This window comes from Miniopterus natalensis, chromosome 9 (genome assembly GCF_054644295.1).
Source record: "Miniopterus natalensis isolate mMinNat1 chromosome 9, mMinNat1.hap1, whole genome shotgun sequence".
In the NCBI taxonomy this organism is placed as follows: Eukaryota; Metazoa; Chordata; class Mammalia; order Chiroptera; family Miniopteridae; genus Miniopterus; species Miniopterus natalensis.
Window position 1 is genome coordinate 86,146,286 of NC_142089.1, and position 18,265 is coordinate 86,164,550.

Here is an 18,265-nt window from a genome sequence, read left to right on the forward strand (position 1 = left end):
TGAGTGCTAGGTATACAGATCCGGTTAGGGTTCCGATTGGACCTAGGGTTAGGGTTATGTTGAGGGCTAGAGTTAGATATCCGGTTAGGGTTCCGATTGGACCTAGGGTTAAGGTTATGTTGAGTGCTAGGTATACAGATCCGGTTAGGGTTCCGATTGGACCTAGGGTTAGGGTTATGTTGAGGGCTAGAGTTAGATATCCGGTTAGGGTTCCGATTGGACCTAGGGTTAGGGATATGTTGAGAGCTAGGGTTAGAGATCCGGTTAGGGTTCCGATTGGACCAAGGGTTAGGGTTATGTTGAGGGCGAGGGGTAGGCATCCGGTTAGGGTTCCGATTGGACCTAGGGTTAGGGTTATGTTGAGGGCTGTGGTAGAGATCCTGTTAGGGTTCCCATTGGACCTAGGGTTAGGCTCATGTTGAGGGCTGGGATAGAGATCCTGTTATGGTTCCGATTGGACCTAGGGTTAGGGTTATGTTGAGGGCTAGGTATACAGATCCGGTTAGGGTTCCGATTGGACCTAGGGTTAGGGTTATGTTGAAGGCTAGGGTTAGAAAACCGGTTAGGCTTCCGATTGGACCTAGGGTTAGGGTTATGTTGAGGGCTAGGGTTAGAGATCTGTTTAGGGATCCGATTGGACCTAGGGTTAGGGTTATGTTGAGGGCTGTGGTAGAGATCCTGTTAGGGTTCCCATTGGACCTAGGGTTAGGGTTATGTTGAGGGCTAGGGTTAGATATCCGGTTAGGGTTCCGATTGGACCTAGGGTTAGGGATATGTTGAGGGCTAGGTTTAGAGATCTGTTTAGGGATCCGATTGGACCTAGGGTTAGGGTTATGTTGAGGGCTAGGATTAGAGATCCGGTTAGGGTTCCGATTGGACCTAGGGTTAGGGTTATGTTGAGGGCTAGGGTTAGAGATCCGGTTAGGGTTCCGATTAGACCTAGGGTTAGGGTTATGTTGAGGGCTAGGTATACCGATCTGGTTAGGGTTCCGATTGGACCTAGGGTTAGGGTTATGTTGAGGACTAGGGTTAGAGATCCAGTTAGGGTTCCGATTGGACCTAGGGTTAGGGTTATGTTGAGGGCTAGGGTTAGAGATTCGGTTAGGGTTCCGATTGGACCTAGCGTTAGGGTTATGTTGAGGGCTAGGTATACAGATCCGGATAGGGTTCCGATTGGACCTAGGGTTAGGGTTATGTTGAGGGCGAGGGGTAGAGATCCGGTTAGGGTTCCGATTGGACCTAGGGTTAGGGTTATGTTGAGGGCTAGGGTTAGATATCCGTTTAAGGTTCCAATTGGGCCTAGGGTTAGTGACATGTTGAGGGCTACGATTAGAGATCCGGTTAGGGTTCCGATTGGACCTAGGGTTTGGGTTATTTTGAGAGCTAGGGTTAGAGATCCGGTTAGGGTTCCGATTGGACCTAGGGTTAGGGTTATGTTGAGGGCTAGGTATATATAGATCCGGTTAGGGTTCCGATTGGACCTAGGGTTAGGGTTATGTTGAGGGCTAGCTATACAGATCCGGTTAGGGTTCCGATTGGACCTAGGGTTAGGGTTATGTTGAAGGCTAGGTTTAGAAATCCGGTTAGGGTTCCGATTGGACCTAGGGTTAGGGTTATGTTGAGGGCGAGGGTAGAGATCCGTTTAGGGTTCCGATTGGACCTAGGGTTGGGTTATGTTGAGGGCTGTGGTAGAGATCCTGTTAGGGTTCCCATTGGACATAGGGTTAGGCTTATGTTGAGGGCTGGAATAGAGATCCTGTTAGGGTTCCGATTGGACCTAGGGTTAGGGTTATGTTGAGGGCTAGGGTTAGATATCCGGTTAGGGTTCCGATTGGACCTAGGGTTAGGGTTATGTTGAGGGTTAGGGTTAGATATCCGGTTAGGGTTCTGATTGGACCTAGGGTTAGTGATATGTTGAGGGCTAGGGTTAGAGATCCGGTTAGGGTTCCGATTGGACCTAGGGTTTGGGTTATTTTGAGGGCTAGGGTTAGAGATCCGGTTAGGGTTCCCATTGGACCTAGGGTTAGGGTTATGTTGAGGGCTAGGTACACTGATCCGGTTAGGGTTCCGATTGGACCTAGGGTTAGGGTTATGTTGAGGGCTAGGGTTAGAGATCCGGTTAGGGTTCCGATTGGACCTAGGGTTTGGGTTATTTTGAGAGCTAGGGTTAGAGATCCGGTTAGGGTTCCGATAGGACCTAGGGTTAGGGTTATGTTGAGGGCTAGGTATATATAGATCCGTTTAGGGTTCCGATTGGACCTAGGGTTAGGGTTATGTTGAGGGCTAGGGTTAGATATCCGGTTAGGGTTCCGATTAGACCTCGGGTTAGGGTTATGTTGAGAGCTAGGGTTAGATATCCGTTTAAGGTTCCGATTGGACCTAGGTTTAGTGATATGTTGAGGGCTACGGTTAGAGATCCGGTTAGGGTTCCGATTGGACCTAAGGTTTGGGTTATTTTGAGAGCTAGGGTTAGAGATCCGGTTAGGGTTCCGATTGGACCTAGGGTTAGGGTTATGTTGAGGGCTAGGTATATATAGATCCGGTTAGGGTTCCGATTGGACCTAGGGTTAGGGTTATGTTGAGGGCTAGCTATACAGATCCGGTTAGGGTTCCGATTGGACCTAGGGTTAGAGTTATGTTGAAGGCTAGGTTTAGAAATCCGGTTAGGGTCCCGATTGGACCTAGGATTAGGGTTATGTTGAGGGCGAGGGGTAGAGATCCGTTTAGGGTTACGATTGGACCTAGGGTTAGGGTTATGTTGAGGGCTAGGGTTAGATATCCGTTTAGGGTTCCGATTGGACCTAGGGTTAGGTTTATGTGGAGGGATAGGGTTACAGATCCGGTTAGGGTTCCGATTGGACCTAGGGTTAGGTTTATGTGGAGGGAGAGGGTTAGAGATCCGGTTAGGGTTCCGATTGGACCTAGGGTTAGGGTTATGTTGAGGGCTAGGTACACATATCCGGTTAGGGTTCCCATTGGACCTAGGGTTAGGGTTATGTTGAGGGCTAGGTACACAGATCCGGTTAGGGTTCCGATTGGACCTAGGGTTAGGGTTATGTTGAGGGCTAGGGTTAGATATCCGGTTAGGGTTCCGATTGGACCTAGGGTTAGTGCTCTGTTGAGGGCTAGGTTTAGAGATCCGGTTAGGGTTCCGATTGGACCTAGGGTTAGAGTTATGTTGAGGGAGAGGGGTAGAGTTCCTGTTAGGGTTCCGATTGGACCTAGGGTTAGGGTTATGTTGAGGGCTAGGGTTAGAGATCTGTTTAGGGATCCGATTGGACCTAGGGTTAGGGTTATGTTGAGGGCTAGGATTAGAGATCCGGTTAGGGTTCCGATTGGACCTAGGGTTAGGGTTATGTTGAGGGCTAGGGTTAGAGATCTGGTTAGGGTTCCGATGGGTCCTAGGGTTAGGGTTATGTTGAGGGCGAGGGGTAGAGATCCTGTTAGGGTTCCGATTGGACCTAGGGTTAGGGTTATGTTGAGGGCTAGGGTTAGATATCCGGTTATGGTTCTGATTGGACCTAGGGTTAGGTTTATGTGGAGGGAGAGCGTTAGAGACCCGGTTAGGGTTCCGATTGGACCTAGGGGTAGGGTTATGTTGAGGGCGAGGTGTAGAGATCCTGTTAGGGTTCCGATTGGAACTAGGGTTAGGGTTATGTTGAGGGCTAGGTATATATAGATCCGGTTAGAGTTCTGATTGGACCTAGGGTTAGGGTTATGTTGAGGGCTAGGTATACAGATCCGGTTAGGGTTCCGATTGGATCTAGGGTTAGGGTTATGTTGAAGGCTAGGTTTAGAAATCCGGTTAGGGTTCCGATTGGACCTAGGGTTAGGGTTATGTTGAGGGCCAGGGTAGAGATCCGTTTAGGGTTCCGATTGGACCTAGGGTTAGGGTTATGTTGAGGGCTGGAATAGAGATCCTGTTAGGGTTCCGATTGGACCTAGGGTTAGGGTTATGTTGAGGGCTAGGGTTAGATATCCGGTTAGGGTTCCGATTGGACCTAGGGTTAGGGTTATGTTGAGGGCTAGGGTTAGAGATCCGGTTAGGGTTCCGATTGGACCTAGGGTTTGGGTTATTTTGAGAGCTATGGTTAGAGATCCGGTTAGGGTTCCGATAGGACCTAGGGTTAGGGTTATGTTGAGGGCTAGGTATATATAGATCCGGTTAGGGTTCTGATTGGACCTAGGGTTAGGGTTATGTTGAGGGCTAGGGTTAGATATCCGGTTAGGGTTCCGATTAGACCTAGGGTTAGGGTTATGTTGAGAGCTAGGGTTAGATATCCGTTTAAGGTTCCGATTGGACCTAGGTTTAGTGATATGTTGAGGGCTACGGTTAGAGATCCGGTTAGGGTTCCGATTGGACCTAAGGTTTGGGTTATTTTGAGAGCTAGGGTTAGAGATCCGGTTAGGGTTCCGATTGGACCTAGGGTTAGGGTTATGTTGAGGTCTAGGTATATATAGATCCGGTTAGGGTTCCGATTGGACCTAGGGTTAGGGTTATGTTGAGGGCTAGCTATACAGATCCGGTTAGGGTTCCGATTGGACCTAGGGTTAGGGTTATGTTGAAGGCTAGGTTTAGAAATCCGGTTAGGGTCCCGATTGGACCTAGGATTAGGGTTATGTTGAGGGCGAGGGGTAGAGATCCGTTTAGGGTTCCGATTGGACCTAGGGTTAGGGTTATGTTGAGGGCTAGGGTTAGATATCCGTTTAGGGTTCCGATTGGACCTAGGGTTAGGTTTATGTGGAGGGATAGGGTTACAGATCCGGTTAGGTTCCGATTGGACCTAGGGTTAGGTTTATGTGGAGGGAGAGGGTTAGAGATCCGGTTAGGGTTCCGATTGGACCTAGGGTTAGGGTTATGTTGAGGGCTAGGTACACATAGCCGGGTTAGGGTTCCCATTGGACCTAGGGTTAGGTTTATGTTGAGGGCTAGGTACACAGATCCGGTTAGGGTTCCGATTGGACCTAGGGTTAGGGTTATGTTGAGGGCTAGGGTTAGATATCCGGTTAGGGTTCCGATTGGACCTAGGGTTAGTGCTCTGTTGAGGGCTAGGTTTAGAGATCCGGTTAGGGTTCCGATTGGACGTAGGGTTAGAGTTATGTTGAGGGCGAGGGGTAGAGATCCTGTTAGGGTTCCGATTGGACCTAGGGTTAGGGTTATGTTTAGGGCTAGGGTTAGAGATCTGTTTAGGGATCCGATTGGACCTAGGGTTAGGGTTATGTTGAGGGCTAGGATTAGAGATCCGGTTAGGGTTCCGATTGGACCTAGGGTTAGGGTTATGTTGAGGGCCAGGGTTAGAGATCTGGTTAGGGTTCCGATTGGACCTATGGTTAGGGTTATGTTGAGGGCGAGGGGTAGAGATCCTGTTAGGGTTCCGATTGGACCTAGGGTTAGGGTTATGTTGAGGGCTAGGGTTAGATATCCGGTTATGGTTCTGATTGGACCTAGGGTTAGGTTTATGTGGAGGGAGAGCGTTAGAGACCCGGTTAGGGTTCCGATTGGACCTACGGTTAGGGTTATGTTGAGGGCGAGGTGTAGAGATCCTGTTAGGGTTCCGATTGGAACTAGGGTTAGGGTTATGTTGAGGGCTAGGTATATATAGATCCGGTTAGGGTTCCGATTGGACCTAGGGTTAGGGTTATGTTGAGGGCTAGGTATACAGATCCGGTTAGGGTTCCGATTGGATCTAGGGTTAGGGTTATGTTGAAGGCTAGGTTTAGAAATCCGGTTAGGGTTCCGATTGGACCTAGTTTTAGGGTTATGTTGAGGGCGAGGGGTAGACATCCGGTTAGAGTTCCGATTGGACCTAAGGTTAGGGTTATGTTGAGGGCTGTGGTAGAGATCCTGTTAGGGTTCCCATTGGACCTAGGGTTAGGGTTATGTTGAGGGCTAGGTACACAGATCCGGTTAGGGTTCCCATTGGACCTAGGGTTAGGGTTATGTTGATGGCTAGGGTTAGAGATCCGGTTAGGGTTCCGATTGGACCTAGGGTTAGTGCTCTGTTAAGGGCTAGGTTTAGAGATCCGGTTAGGGTTCCGATTTGACCTAGGGTTAGAGTTATGTTGAGGGCGAGGTGTAGAGATCCTGTTAGGGTTCCGATTGTATCTAGGGTTAGGGTTCTGTTGAGTGCTAGGGTTAGAGATCCGGTTAGGGTTCCGATTGGAGCTAGGGTTAGGGTTATTTTGAAGGCTAGGGTTAGAGTTCCGGTTAGGGTTCCGATTGGGGCTAGGGTTAGGGTTATGTTGAGGGCTGTGGTAGAGATCCTGTTAGGGTTCCCATTGGACCTAGGGTTAGGGTTATGTTGAGGGCTAGGGTTAGATATCCGGTTAGGGTTCCGATTGGACCTAGGGTTAGAGATATGTTGAGGGCTAGGTTTAGAGATCTGTTTAGGGATCCGATTGGACCTAGGGTTAGGGTTATGTTGAGGGCTAGGATTAGAGATCCGGTTAGGGTTCCGATTGGACCTAGGGTTAGGGTTATGTTGAGGGCTAGGGTTAGAGATCCGGTTAGGGTTCCGATTAGACCTAGGGTTAGGGTTATGTTGAGGGCTAGGTATACCGATCTGGTTAGGGTTCCGATTGGACCTAGGGTTAGGGTTATATTGAGGGCTAGGGTTAGAGATCCAGTTAGGGTTCCGATTGGACCTAGGGCTAGGGTTATGTTGAGGGCTAGGGTTAGAGATTCGGTTAGGGTTCCGATTGGACCTAGCGTTAGGGTTATGTTGAGGGCTAGGGTTAGAGATCCGGTTAGGGTTCCGATTGGACCTAGGGTTTGGGTTATTTTGAGAGCTAGGGTTAGAGATCCGGTTAGGGTTCCGATTGGACCTAGGGTTAGTGTTATGTTGAGGGCTAGGTATATATAGATCCGGTTAGGGTTGCGATTGGACCTAGCGTTAGGGTTATGTTGAGGGCTAGGGTTAGATATCCGGTTAGGGTTCCGATTAGACCTAGGGTTAGGGTTATGTTGAGGGCTAGGGTTAGATATCCGTTTAAGGTTCCAATTGGGCCTAGGGTTAGTGATATGTTGAGGGCTACGATTAGAGATCCGGTTAGGGTTCCGATTGGACCTAGGGTTTGGGTTATTTTGAGAGCTAGGGTTAGAGATCCGGTTAGGGTTCTGATTGGACCTAGGGTTAGGGTTATGTTGAGGGCTAGGTATATATAGATCCGGTTAGGGTTCCGATTGGACCTAGGGTTAGGGTTATGTTGAGGGCTAGCTATACAGATCCGGTTAGGGTTCCGATTGGACCTAGGGTTAGGGTTATGTTGAAGGCTAGGTTTAGAAATCAGGTTAGGGTTCCGATTGGACCTAGGGTTAGGGTTATTTTGAGGGCGAGGGTAGAGATCCGTTTAGGGTTCCGATTGGACCTAGGGTTAGGGTTATGTTGAGGGCTGTGGTAGAGATCCTGTTAGGGATCCCATTGGACCTAGGGTTAGGCTTATGTTGAGGGCTGGGATAGAGATCCTGTTAGGGTTCCGATTGGTCCTAGGGTTAGGGTTATGTTGAGGGTTACGGTTAGATATCCGGTTAGGGTTCCGATTGGACCTAGGGTTAGTGATATGTTGAGGGCTAGGGTTAGAGATCCGGTTAGGGTTCCGATTGGACCTAGGGTTTGGGTTATTTTGAGGGCTAGGGTTAGAGATCCGGTTAGGGTTCCCATTGGACCTAGAGTTAGGGTTATGTTGAGGGCTAGGTACACAGATCCGGTTAGGGTTCCGATTGGACCTAGGGTTAGGGTTATGTTGAGGGCTAGGGTTAGAGATCCGGTTAGGGTTCCGATTGGACCTAGGGTTTGGGTTATTTTGAGAGCTAGGGTTAGAGATCCGGTTCGGGTTCCGATAGGACCTAGGGTTAGGGTTATGTTGAGGGCTAGGTATATATAGATCCGGTTAGGGTTCCGATTGGACCTAGGGTTAGGGTTATGTTGAGGGCTAGGGTTAGATATACGGTTAGGGTTCCGATTAGACCTAGGGTTAGGGTTATGTTGAGAGCTAGGGTTAGATATCCGTTTAAGGTTCCGATTGGACCTAGGGTTAGTGATATGTTGAGGGCTACGGTTAGAGATCCGGTTAGGGTTCCGATTGGACCTAAGGTTTGGGTTATTTTGAGAGCTAGGGTTAGAGATCCGGTTAGGGTTCCGATTGGACCTAGGGTTAGGGTTATGTTGAGGGCTAGGTATATATAGATCCGGTTAGGGTTCCGATTGGACCTAGGGATAGGGTTATGTTGAGGGCTAGCTATACAGATCCGGTTAGGGTTCCGATTGGACCTAGGGTTAGGGTTATGTTGAAGGCTAGGTTTAGAAATCCGGTTAGGGTTCCGATTGGACCTAGGATTAGGGTTATGTTGAGGGCGAGGGGTAGAGATCCGTTTAGGGTTCCGATTGGACCTAGGGTTAGGGTTATGTTGAGGGCTAGGGTTAGATATACGGTTAGGGTTCCGATTAGACCTAGGGTTAGGGTTATGTTGAGAGCTAGGGTTAGATATCCGTTTAAGGTTCCGATTGGACCTAGGGTTAGTGATATGTTGAGGGCTACGGTTAGAGATCCGGTTAGGGTTCCGATTGGACCTAAGGTTTGGGTTATTTTGAGAGCTAGGGTTAGAGATCCGGTTAGGGTTCCGATTGGACCTAGGGTTAGGGTTATGTTGAGGGCTAGGTATATATAGATCCGGTTAGGGTTCCGATTGGACCTAGGGATAGGGTTATGTTGAGGGCTAGCTATACAGATCCGGTTAGGGTTCCGATTGGACCTAGGGTTAGGGTTATGTTGAAGGCTAGGTTTAGAAATCCGGTTAGGGTTCCGATTGGACCTAGGATTAGGGTTATGTTGAGGGCGAGGGGTAGAGATCCGTTTAGGGTTCCGATTGGACCTAGGGTTAGGGTTATGTTGAGGGCTAGGGTTAGATATTTGTTTAGGGTTCCGATTGGACCTAGGGTTAGGTTTATGTGGAGGGATAGGATTACAGATCCGGTTAGTGTTCCGATTGGACCTAGGGTTAGGTTTATGTGGAGGGAGAGGGTTAGAGATCCGGTTAGGGTTCCGATTGGACCTAGGGTTAGGGTTATGTTGAGGGCTAGGTACACATATCCGGTTAGGGTTCCCATTGGACCTAGGGTTAGGGTTATGTTGAGGGCTAGGTACACAGATCCGGTTAGGGTTCCGATTGGACCTAGGGTTAGGGTTATGTTGAGGGCTAGGGTTAGAGATCCGGTTAGGGTTCCGATTGGACCTAGGGTTACAGTTATGTTGAGGGCGAGGGGTAGAGATCCTGTTAGGGTTCCGATTGGACCTAGGGTTAGGGTTATGTTGAGGGCTAGGGTTAGAGATCTGTTTAGGGATCCGATTGGACCTAGGGTTAGGGTTATGTTGAGGGCTAGGGTTAGAGATCTGGTTAGGGTTCCGATTGGACCTAGGGTTAGGGTTATGTTGAGGGCTAGGTATACAGATCTGGTTAGGGTTCCGATTGGACCTAGGGTTAGGGTTCTGTTGAGGGCTAGGGTTAGAGATCCAGTTAGGGTTCCGATTGGACCTTGGGTTAGGGTTATGTTGAGGGCTAGGGTTAGAGATTCGGTTAGGGTTCCGATTGGACCTAGGGTTAGGGTTATGTTGAGGGCTAGGTATACAGATCCGGATAGGGTTCCGATTGGACCTAGGGTTAGGGTTATGTTGAGGGCGAGTGGTAGAGATCCGGTTAGGGTTCCGATTGGACCTAGGGTTTGGGTTTTTTTGAGAGCTAGGGTTAGAGATCCGGATAGGGTTCCGATTGGACCTAGGGTTAGGGTTATGTTGAGGGCTAGGTATATATAGATTCGGTTAGGGTTCCGATTGGACCTAGGGTTAGGGTTATGTTGAGGGCTAGGGTTAGATATCCGGTTAGGGTTCCGATTAGACCTAGGGTTAGGGTTATGTTGAGAGCTAGGGTTAGATATCCGATTAAGGTTCCGATTGGACCTAGGGTTAGTGATATGTTGAGGGCTACGGTTAGAGATCCGGTTAGGGTTCCGATTGGACCTAGGGTTTGGGTTATTTTGAGAGCTAGGGTTATAGATCCGGTTAGGGTTCCGATTGGACCTAGGGTTAGGGTTATGTTGAGGGGTAGGTATATATAGATCCGGTTAGGGTTCCGATTGGACCTAGGGTTAGGGTTATGTTGAGGGCTAGCTATACAGATCGGGTTAGGGTTCCGATTGGACCTAGGGTTAGGGTTATGTTGAAGGCTAGGTTTAGAAATCCGGTTAGGGTTCCGATTGGACCTACGGTTAGGGTTATGTTGAGGGCGAGGGGTAGAGATCCTTTTAGGGTTCCGATTGGACCTAGGGTTAGGGTTATGTTGAGGGCGAGGGGTAGAGATCCTTTTAGGGTTCCGATTGGACCTAGGGTTAGGTTTATGTGGAGTGATAGGGTTACAGATCCGGTTAGGGTTCCGATTGGACCTAGGGTTAGGTTTATGTGGAGGGAGAGGGTTAGAGATCCGGTTAGGGTTCCGATTGGACCTAGGGTTAGGGTTATGTTGAGGGCGAGGGGTAGAGATCCTGTTAGGGTTTCGATTGGACCTAGGGTTAGGGTTATGTTGAGGGCTAGGGTTAGATATCCGGTTATGGTTCTGATTGGACCTAGGGTTAGGTTTATGTGGAGGGAGAGCTTTACAGACCCGGTTAGTGTTCCGATTGGACCTAGGGTTAGGGTTATGTTGAGGGCGAGGTGTAGAGATCCTGTTAGGGTTCCGATTGGACCTAGGGTTAGGGTTATGTTGAGGGCTAGGTATATATAGATCCGGTTAGGGTTCCGATTGGACCTAGGGTTAGGGTTATGTTGAGGGCTAGGTATACAGATCCGGTTAGGGTTCCGATTGGACCTAGGGTTAGGGTTATGTTGAAGGCTAGGTTTAGAAATCCGGTTAGGGTTCCGATTGGACCTAGGGTTAGGGTTATGTTGAAGGCTAGGTTTAGAAATCCGGTTAGGGTTCCGATTGGACCTAGGGTTAGGGTTATATTGAGGGCGAGGGGTAGAGATCCGTTAAGGGTTCCGATTGGACCTAGGGTTAGGGTTATGTTGAGGGCTAGGGTTAGATATCCGTTTAGGGTTCCGATTGGACCTAGGGTTAGGTTTATGTGGAGGGAGAGGGTTAGAGATCCGGTTAGGGTTCCGATTGGACCTAGGGTTAGGGTTATGTTGAGGGCGAGGGGTAGAGATCCTGTTAGGGTTCCGATTGGACCTAGGGTTAGGGTTATGTTGAGGGCTAGGGTTAGATATCCGGTTATGGTTCTGATTGGACCTAGGGTTAGGTTTATGTGGAGGGAGAGCGTTAGAGACCCGGTTAGGGTTCCGATTGGACCTAGGGTTAGGGTTATGTTGAGGGCGAGGTGTAGAGATCCTGTTAGGGTTCCGATTGGAACTAGGGTTAGGGTTATGTTGAGGGCCAGGTATATATAGAACCGGTTAGGGTTCCGATTGGACCTAGGGTTAGGGTTATGTTGAGGGCTAGGTATACAGATCCGGTTAGGGTTCCGATTGGACCTAGGGTTAGGGTTATGTTGAAGGCTAGGTTTAGAAATCCGGTTAGGGTTCCGATTGGACCTAGGTTTAGGGTTATGTTGATGGCGAGGGGTAGACATCCGGTTAGGGTTCCGATTGGACCTAGGGTTAGGGTTATGTTGAGGGCTGTGGTAGAGATCCTGTTAGGGTTCCCATTGGACCTAGGGTTAGGGTTATGTTCAGGGCTAGGTACACAGATCCGGTTAGGGTTCCCATTGGACCTAGTGTTAGGGTTATGTTGATGGCTAGGGTTAGAGATCCGGTTAGGGTTCCGATTGGACCTAGGGTTAGTGCTCGGTTGAGGGCTAGGTTTAGAGATCCGGTTAGGGTTCCGATTGGACCTAGGGTTAGAGTTATGTTGAGGGCGAGGGGTAGAGATCCTGTTAGGGTTCCGATTGGACCTAGGGTTAGGGTTATGTTGAGGGCTAGGGTTAGAGATCTGTTTAGGGATCCGATTGGACCTAGGGTTAGGGTTATGTTGAGGGCGAGGGTTAGTGATCCGGTTAGGGTTCCGATTGGAGCTAGGGTTAGGGTTATTTTGAAGGCTAGGGTTAGAGTTCCGGTTAGGGTTCCGATTGGGGCTAGGGTTAGGGTTATGTTGAGGGCTGTGGTAGAGATCCTGTTAGGGTTCCCATTGGACCTAGGGTTAGGGTTATGTTGAGGGCTAGCGTTAGATATCCGGTTAGGGTTCCGATTGGACCTAGGGTTAGGGTTATGTTTAGGGCTAGGGTTAGAGATCTGTTTAGGGATCCGATTGGACCTAGGGTTAGGGTTATGTTGAGGGCTAGGATTAGAGATCCGGTTAGGGTTCCGATTGGACCTAGGGTTAGGGTTATGTTGAGGGCCAGGGTTAGAGATCTGGTTAGGGTTCCGATTGGACCTATGGTTAGGGTTATGTTGAGGGCGAGGGGTAGAGATCCTGTTAGGGTTCCGATTGGACCTAGGGTTAGGGTTATGTTGAGGGCTAGGGTTAGATATCCGGTTATGGTTCTGATTGGACCTAGGGTTAGGTTTATGTGGAGGGAGAGCGTTAGAGACCCGGTTAGGGTTCCGATTGGACCTACGGTTAGGGTTATGTTGAGGGCGAGGTGTAGAGATCCTGTTAGGGTTCCGATTGGAACTAGGGTTAGGGTTATGTTGAGGGCTAGGTATATATAGATCCGGTTAGGGTTCCGATTGGACCTAGGGTTAGGGTTATGTTGAGGGCTAGGTATACAGATCCGGTTAGGGTTCCGATTGGATCTAGGGTTAGGGTTATGTTGAAGGCTAGGTTTAGAAATCCGGTTAGGGTTCCGATTGGACCTAGTTTTAGGGTTATGTTGAGGGCGAGGGGTAGACATCCGGTTAGGGTTCCGATTGGACCTAAGGTTAGGGTTATGTTGAGGGCTGTGGTAGAGATCCTGTTAGGGTTCCCATTGGACCTAGGGTTAGGGTTATGTTGAGGGCTAGGTACACAGATCGGGTTAGGGTTCCCATTGGACCTAGGGTTAGGGTTATGTTGATGGCTAGGGTTAGAGATCCGGTTAGGGTTCCGATTGGACCTAGGGTTAGTGCTCTGTTAAGGGCTAGGTTTAGAGATCCGGTTAGGGTTCCGATTTGACCTAGGGTTAGAGTTATGTTGAGGGCGAGGTGTAGAGATCCTGTTAGGGTTCCGATTGTATCTAGGGTTAGGGTTCTGTTGAGTGCTAGGGTTAGAGATCCGGTTAGGGTTCCGATTGGAGCTAGGGTTAGGGTTATTTTGAAGGCTAGGGTTAGAGTTCCGGTTAGGGTTCCGATTGGGGCTAGGGTTAGGGTTATGTTGAGGGCTGTGGTAGAGATCCTGTTAGGGTTCCCATTGGACCTAGGGTTAGCGTTATGTTGAGGGCTAGGGTTAGATATCCGGTTAGGGTTCCGATTGGACCTAGGGTTAGAGATATGTTGAGGGCTAGGTTTAGAGATCTGTTTAGGGATCCGATTGGACCTAGGGTTAGGGTTATGTTGAGGGCTAGGATTAGAGATCCGGTTAGGGTTCCGATTGGACCTAGGGTTAGGGTTATGTTGAGGGCTAGGGTTAGAGATCCGGTTAGGGTTCCGATTAGACCTAGGGTTAGGGTTATGTTGAGGGCTAGGTATACCGATCTGGTTAGGGTTCCGATTGGACCTAGGGTTAGGGTTATATTGAGGGCTAGGGTTAGAGATCCAGTTAGGGTTCCGATTGGACCTAGGGCTAGGGTTATGTTGAGGGCTAGGGTTAGAGATTCGGTTAGGGTTCCGATTGGACCTAGCGTTAGGGTTATGTTGAGGGCTAGGGTTAGAGATCCGGTTAGGGTTCCGATTGGACCTAGGGTTTGGGTTATTTTGAGAGCTAGGGTTAGAGATCCGGTTAGGGTTCCGATTGGACCTAGGGTTAGTGTTATGTTGAGGGCTAGGTATATATAGATCCGGTTAGGGTTGCGATTGGACCTAGCGTTAGGGTTATGTTGAGGGCTAGGGTTAGATATCCGGTTAGGGTTCCGATTAGACCTAGGGTTAGGGTTATGTTGAGGGCTAGGGTTAGATATCCGTTTAAGGTTCCAATTGGGCCTAGGGTTAGTGATATGTTGAGGGCTACGATTAGAGATCCGGTTAGGGTTCCGATTGGACCTAGGGTTTGGGTTATTTTGAGAGCTAGGGTTAGAGATCCGGTTAGGGTTCCGATTGGACCTAGGGTTAGGGTTATGTTGAGGGCTAGGTATATATAGATCCGGTTAGGGTTCCGATTGGACCTAGGGTTAGGGTTATGTTGAGGGCTAGCTATACAGATCCGGTTAGGGTTCCGATTGGACCTAGGGTTAGGGTTATGTTGAAGGCTAGGTTTAGAAATCAGGTTAGGGTTCCGATTGGACCTAGGGTTAGGGTTATGTTGAGGGCGAGGGTAGAGATCCGTTTAGGGTTCCGATTGGACCTAGGGTTAGGGTTATGTTGAGGGCTGTGGTAGAGATCCTGTTAGGGATCCCATTGGACCTAGGGTTAGGCTTATGTTGAGGGCTGGGATAGAGATCCTGTTAGGGTTCCGATTGGTCCTAGGGTTAGGGTTATGTTGAGGGTTACGGTTAGATATCCGGTTAGGGTTCCGATTGGACCTAGGGTTAGTGATATGTTGAGGGCTAGGGTTAGAGATCCGGTTAGGGTTCCGATTGGACCTAGGGTTTGGGTTATTTTGAGGGCTAGGGTTAGAGATCCGGTTAGGGTTCCCATTGGACCTAGAGTTAGGGTTATGTTGAGGGCTAGGTACACAGATCCGGTTAGGGTTCCGATTGGACCTAGGGTTAGGGTTATGTTGAGGGCTAGGGTTAGAGATCCGGTTAGGGTTCCGATTGGACCTAGGGTTTGGGTTATTTTGAGAGCTAGGGTTAGAGATCCGGTTCGGGTTCCGATAGGACCTAGGGTTAGGGTTATGTTGAGGGCTAGGTATATATAGATCCGGTTAGGGTTCCGATTGGACCTAGGGTTAGGGTTATGTTGAGGGCTAGGGTTAGATATACGGTTAGGGTTCCGATTAGTCCTAGGGTTAGGGTTATGTTGAGAGCTAGGGTTAGATATCCGTTTAAGGTTCCGATTGGACCTAGGGTTAGTGATATGTTTAGGGCTACGGTTAGAGATCCGGTTAGGGTTCCGATTGGACCTAAGGTTTGGGTTATTTTGAGAGCTAGGGTTAGAGATCCGGTTAGGGTTCCGATTGGACCTAGGGTTAGGGTTATGTTGAGGGCTAGGTATATATAGATCCGGTTAGGGTTCCGATTGGACCTAGGGTTAGGGTTATGTTGAGGGCTAGCTATACAGATCCGGTTAGGGTTCCGATTGGACCTAGGGTTAGGGTTATGTTGAAGGCTAGGTTTAGAAATCCGGTTAGGGTTCCGATTGGACCTAGGATTAGGGTTATGTTGAGGGCGAGGGGTAGAGATCCGTTTAGGGTTCCGATTGGACCTAGGGTTAGGGTTATGTTGAGGGCTAGGGTTAGATATTTGTTTAGGGTTCCGATTGGACCTAGGGTTAGGTTTATGTGGAGGGATAGGATTAGAGATCTGGTTAGTGTTCCGATTGGACCTAGGGTTAGGTTTATGTGGAGGGAGAGGGTTAGAGATCCGGTTAGGGTTCCGATTGGACCTAGGGTTAGGGTTATGTTGAGGGCTAGGTACACATATCCGGTTAGGGTTCCCATTGGACCTATGGTTAGGGTTATGTTGAGGGCTAGGTACACAGATCCGGTTAGGGTTCCGATTGGACCTAGGGTTAGGGTTATGTTGAGGGCTAGGGTTAGAGATCCGGTTAGGGATCCGATTGGACCTAGGGTTACAGTTATGTTGAGGGCGAGGGGTAGAGATCCTGTTAGGGTTCCGATTGGACCTAGGGTTAGGGTTATGTTGAGGGCTAGGGTTAGAGATCTGTTTAGGGATCCGATTGGACCTAGGGTTAGGGTTATGTTGAGGGCTAGGGTTAGAGATCTGGTTAGGGTTCCGATTGGACCTAGGGTTAGGGTTATGTTGAGGGCTAGGTATACAGATCTGGTTAGGGTTCCGATTGGACCTAGGGTTAGGGTTCTGTTGAGGGCTAGGGTTAGAGATCCAGTTAGGGTTCCGATTGGACCTTGGGTTAGGGTTATGTTGAGGGCTAGGGTTAGAGATTCGGTTAGGGTTCCGATTGGACCTAGGGTTAGGGTTATGTTGAGGGCTAGGTATACAGATCCGGATAGGGTTCCGATTGGACCTAGGGTTAGGGTTATGTTGAGGGCGAGTGGTAGAGATCCGGTTAGGGTTCCGATTGGACCTAGGGTTTGGGTTTTTTTGAGAGCTAGGGTTAGAGATCCGGATAGGGTTCCGATTGGACCTAGGGTTAGGGTTATGTTGAGGGCTAGGTATATATAGATTCGGTTAGGGTTCCGATTGGACCTAGGGTTAGGGTTATGTTGAGGGCTAGGGTTAGATATCCGGTTAGGGTTCCGATTAGACCTAGGGTTAGGGTTATGTTGAGAGCTAGGGTTAGATATCCGATTAAGGTTCCGATTGGACCTAGGGTTAGTGATATGTTGAGGGCTACGGTTAGAGATCCGGTTAGGGTTCCGATTGGACCTAGGGTTTGGGTTATTTTGAGAGCTAGGGTTATAGATTCGGTTAGGGTTCCGATTGGACCTAGGGTTAGGGTTATGTTGAGGGGTAGGTATATATAGATCCGGTTAGGGTTCCGATTGGACCTAGGGTTAGGGTTATGTTGAGGGCTAGCTATACAGATCGGGTTAGGGTTCCGATTGGACCTAGGGTTAGGGTTATGTTGAAGGCTAGGTTTAGAAATCCGGTTAGGGTTCCGATTGGACCTACGGTTAGGGTTATGTTGAGGGCGAGGGGTAGAGATCCTTTTAGGGTTCCGATTGGACCTAGGGTTAGGGTTATGTTGAGGGCGAGGGGTAGAGATCCTTTTAGGGTTCCGATTGGACCTAGGGTTAGGTTTATGTGGAGGGATAGGGTTACAGATCCGGTTAGGGTTCCGATTGGACCTAGGGTTAGGTTTATGTGGAGGGAGAGGGTTAGAGATCCGGTTAGGGTTCCGATTGGACCTAGGGTTAGGGTTATGTTGAGGGCGAGGGGTAGAGATCCTGTTAGGGTTCCCATTGGACCTAGGGTTAGGGTTATGTTGAGGGCTAGGTACACAGATCCGGTTAGGGTTCCCATTGGACCTAGGGTTAGGGTTATGTTGATGGCTAGGGTTAGAGATCCGGTTAGGGTTCCGATTGGACCTAGGGTTAGTGCTCTGTTAAGGGCTAGGTTTAGAGATCCGGTTAGGGTTCCGATTTGACCTAGGGTTAGAGTTATGTTGAGGGCGAGGTGTAGAGATCCTGTTAGGGTTCCGATTGTATCTAGGGTTAGGGTTCTGTTGAGTGCTAGGGTTAGAGATCCGGTTAGGGTTCCGATTGGAGCTAGGGTTAGGGTTATTTTGAAGGCTAGGGTTAGAGTTCCGGTTAGGGTTCCGATAGGGGCTAGGGTTAGGGTTATGTTGAGGGCTGTGGTAGAGATCCTGTTAGGGTTCCCATTGGACCTAGGGTTAGGGTTATGTTGAGGGCTAGGGTTAGATATCCGGTTAGGGTTCCGATTGGACCTAGGGTTAGAGATATGTTGAGGGCTAGGTTTAGAGATCTGTTTAGGGATCCGATTGGACCTAGGGTTAGGGTTATGTTGAGGGCTAGGATTAGAGATCCGGTTAGGGTTCCGATTGGACCTAGGGTTAGGGTTATGTTGAGGGCTAGGGTTAGAGATCCGGTTAGGGTTCCGATTAGACCTAGGGTTAGGGTTATGTTGAGGGCTAGGTATACCGATCTGGTTAGGGTTCCGATTGGACCTAGGGTTAGGGTTATATTGAGGGCTAGGGTTAGAGATCCAGTTAGGGTTCCGATTGGACCTAGGGCTAGGGTTATGTTGAGGGCTACGGTTAGAGATTCGGTTAGGGTTCCGATTGGACCTAGCGTTAGGGTTATGTTGAGGGCTAGGGTTAGAGATCCGGTTAGGGTTCCGATTGGACCTAGGGTTTGGGTTATTTTGAGAGCTAGGGTTAGAGATCCGGTTAGGGTTCCGATTGGACCTAGGGTTAGTGTTATGTTGAGGGCTAGGTATATATAGATCCGGTTAGGGTTGCGATTGGACCTAGCGTTAGGGTTATGTTGAGGGCTAGGGTTAGATATCCGGTTAGGGTTCCGATTAGACCTAGGGTTAGGGTTATG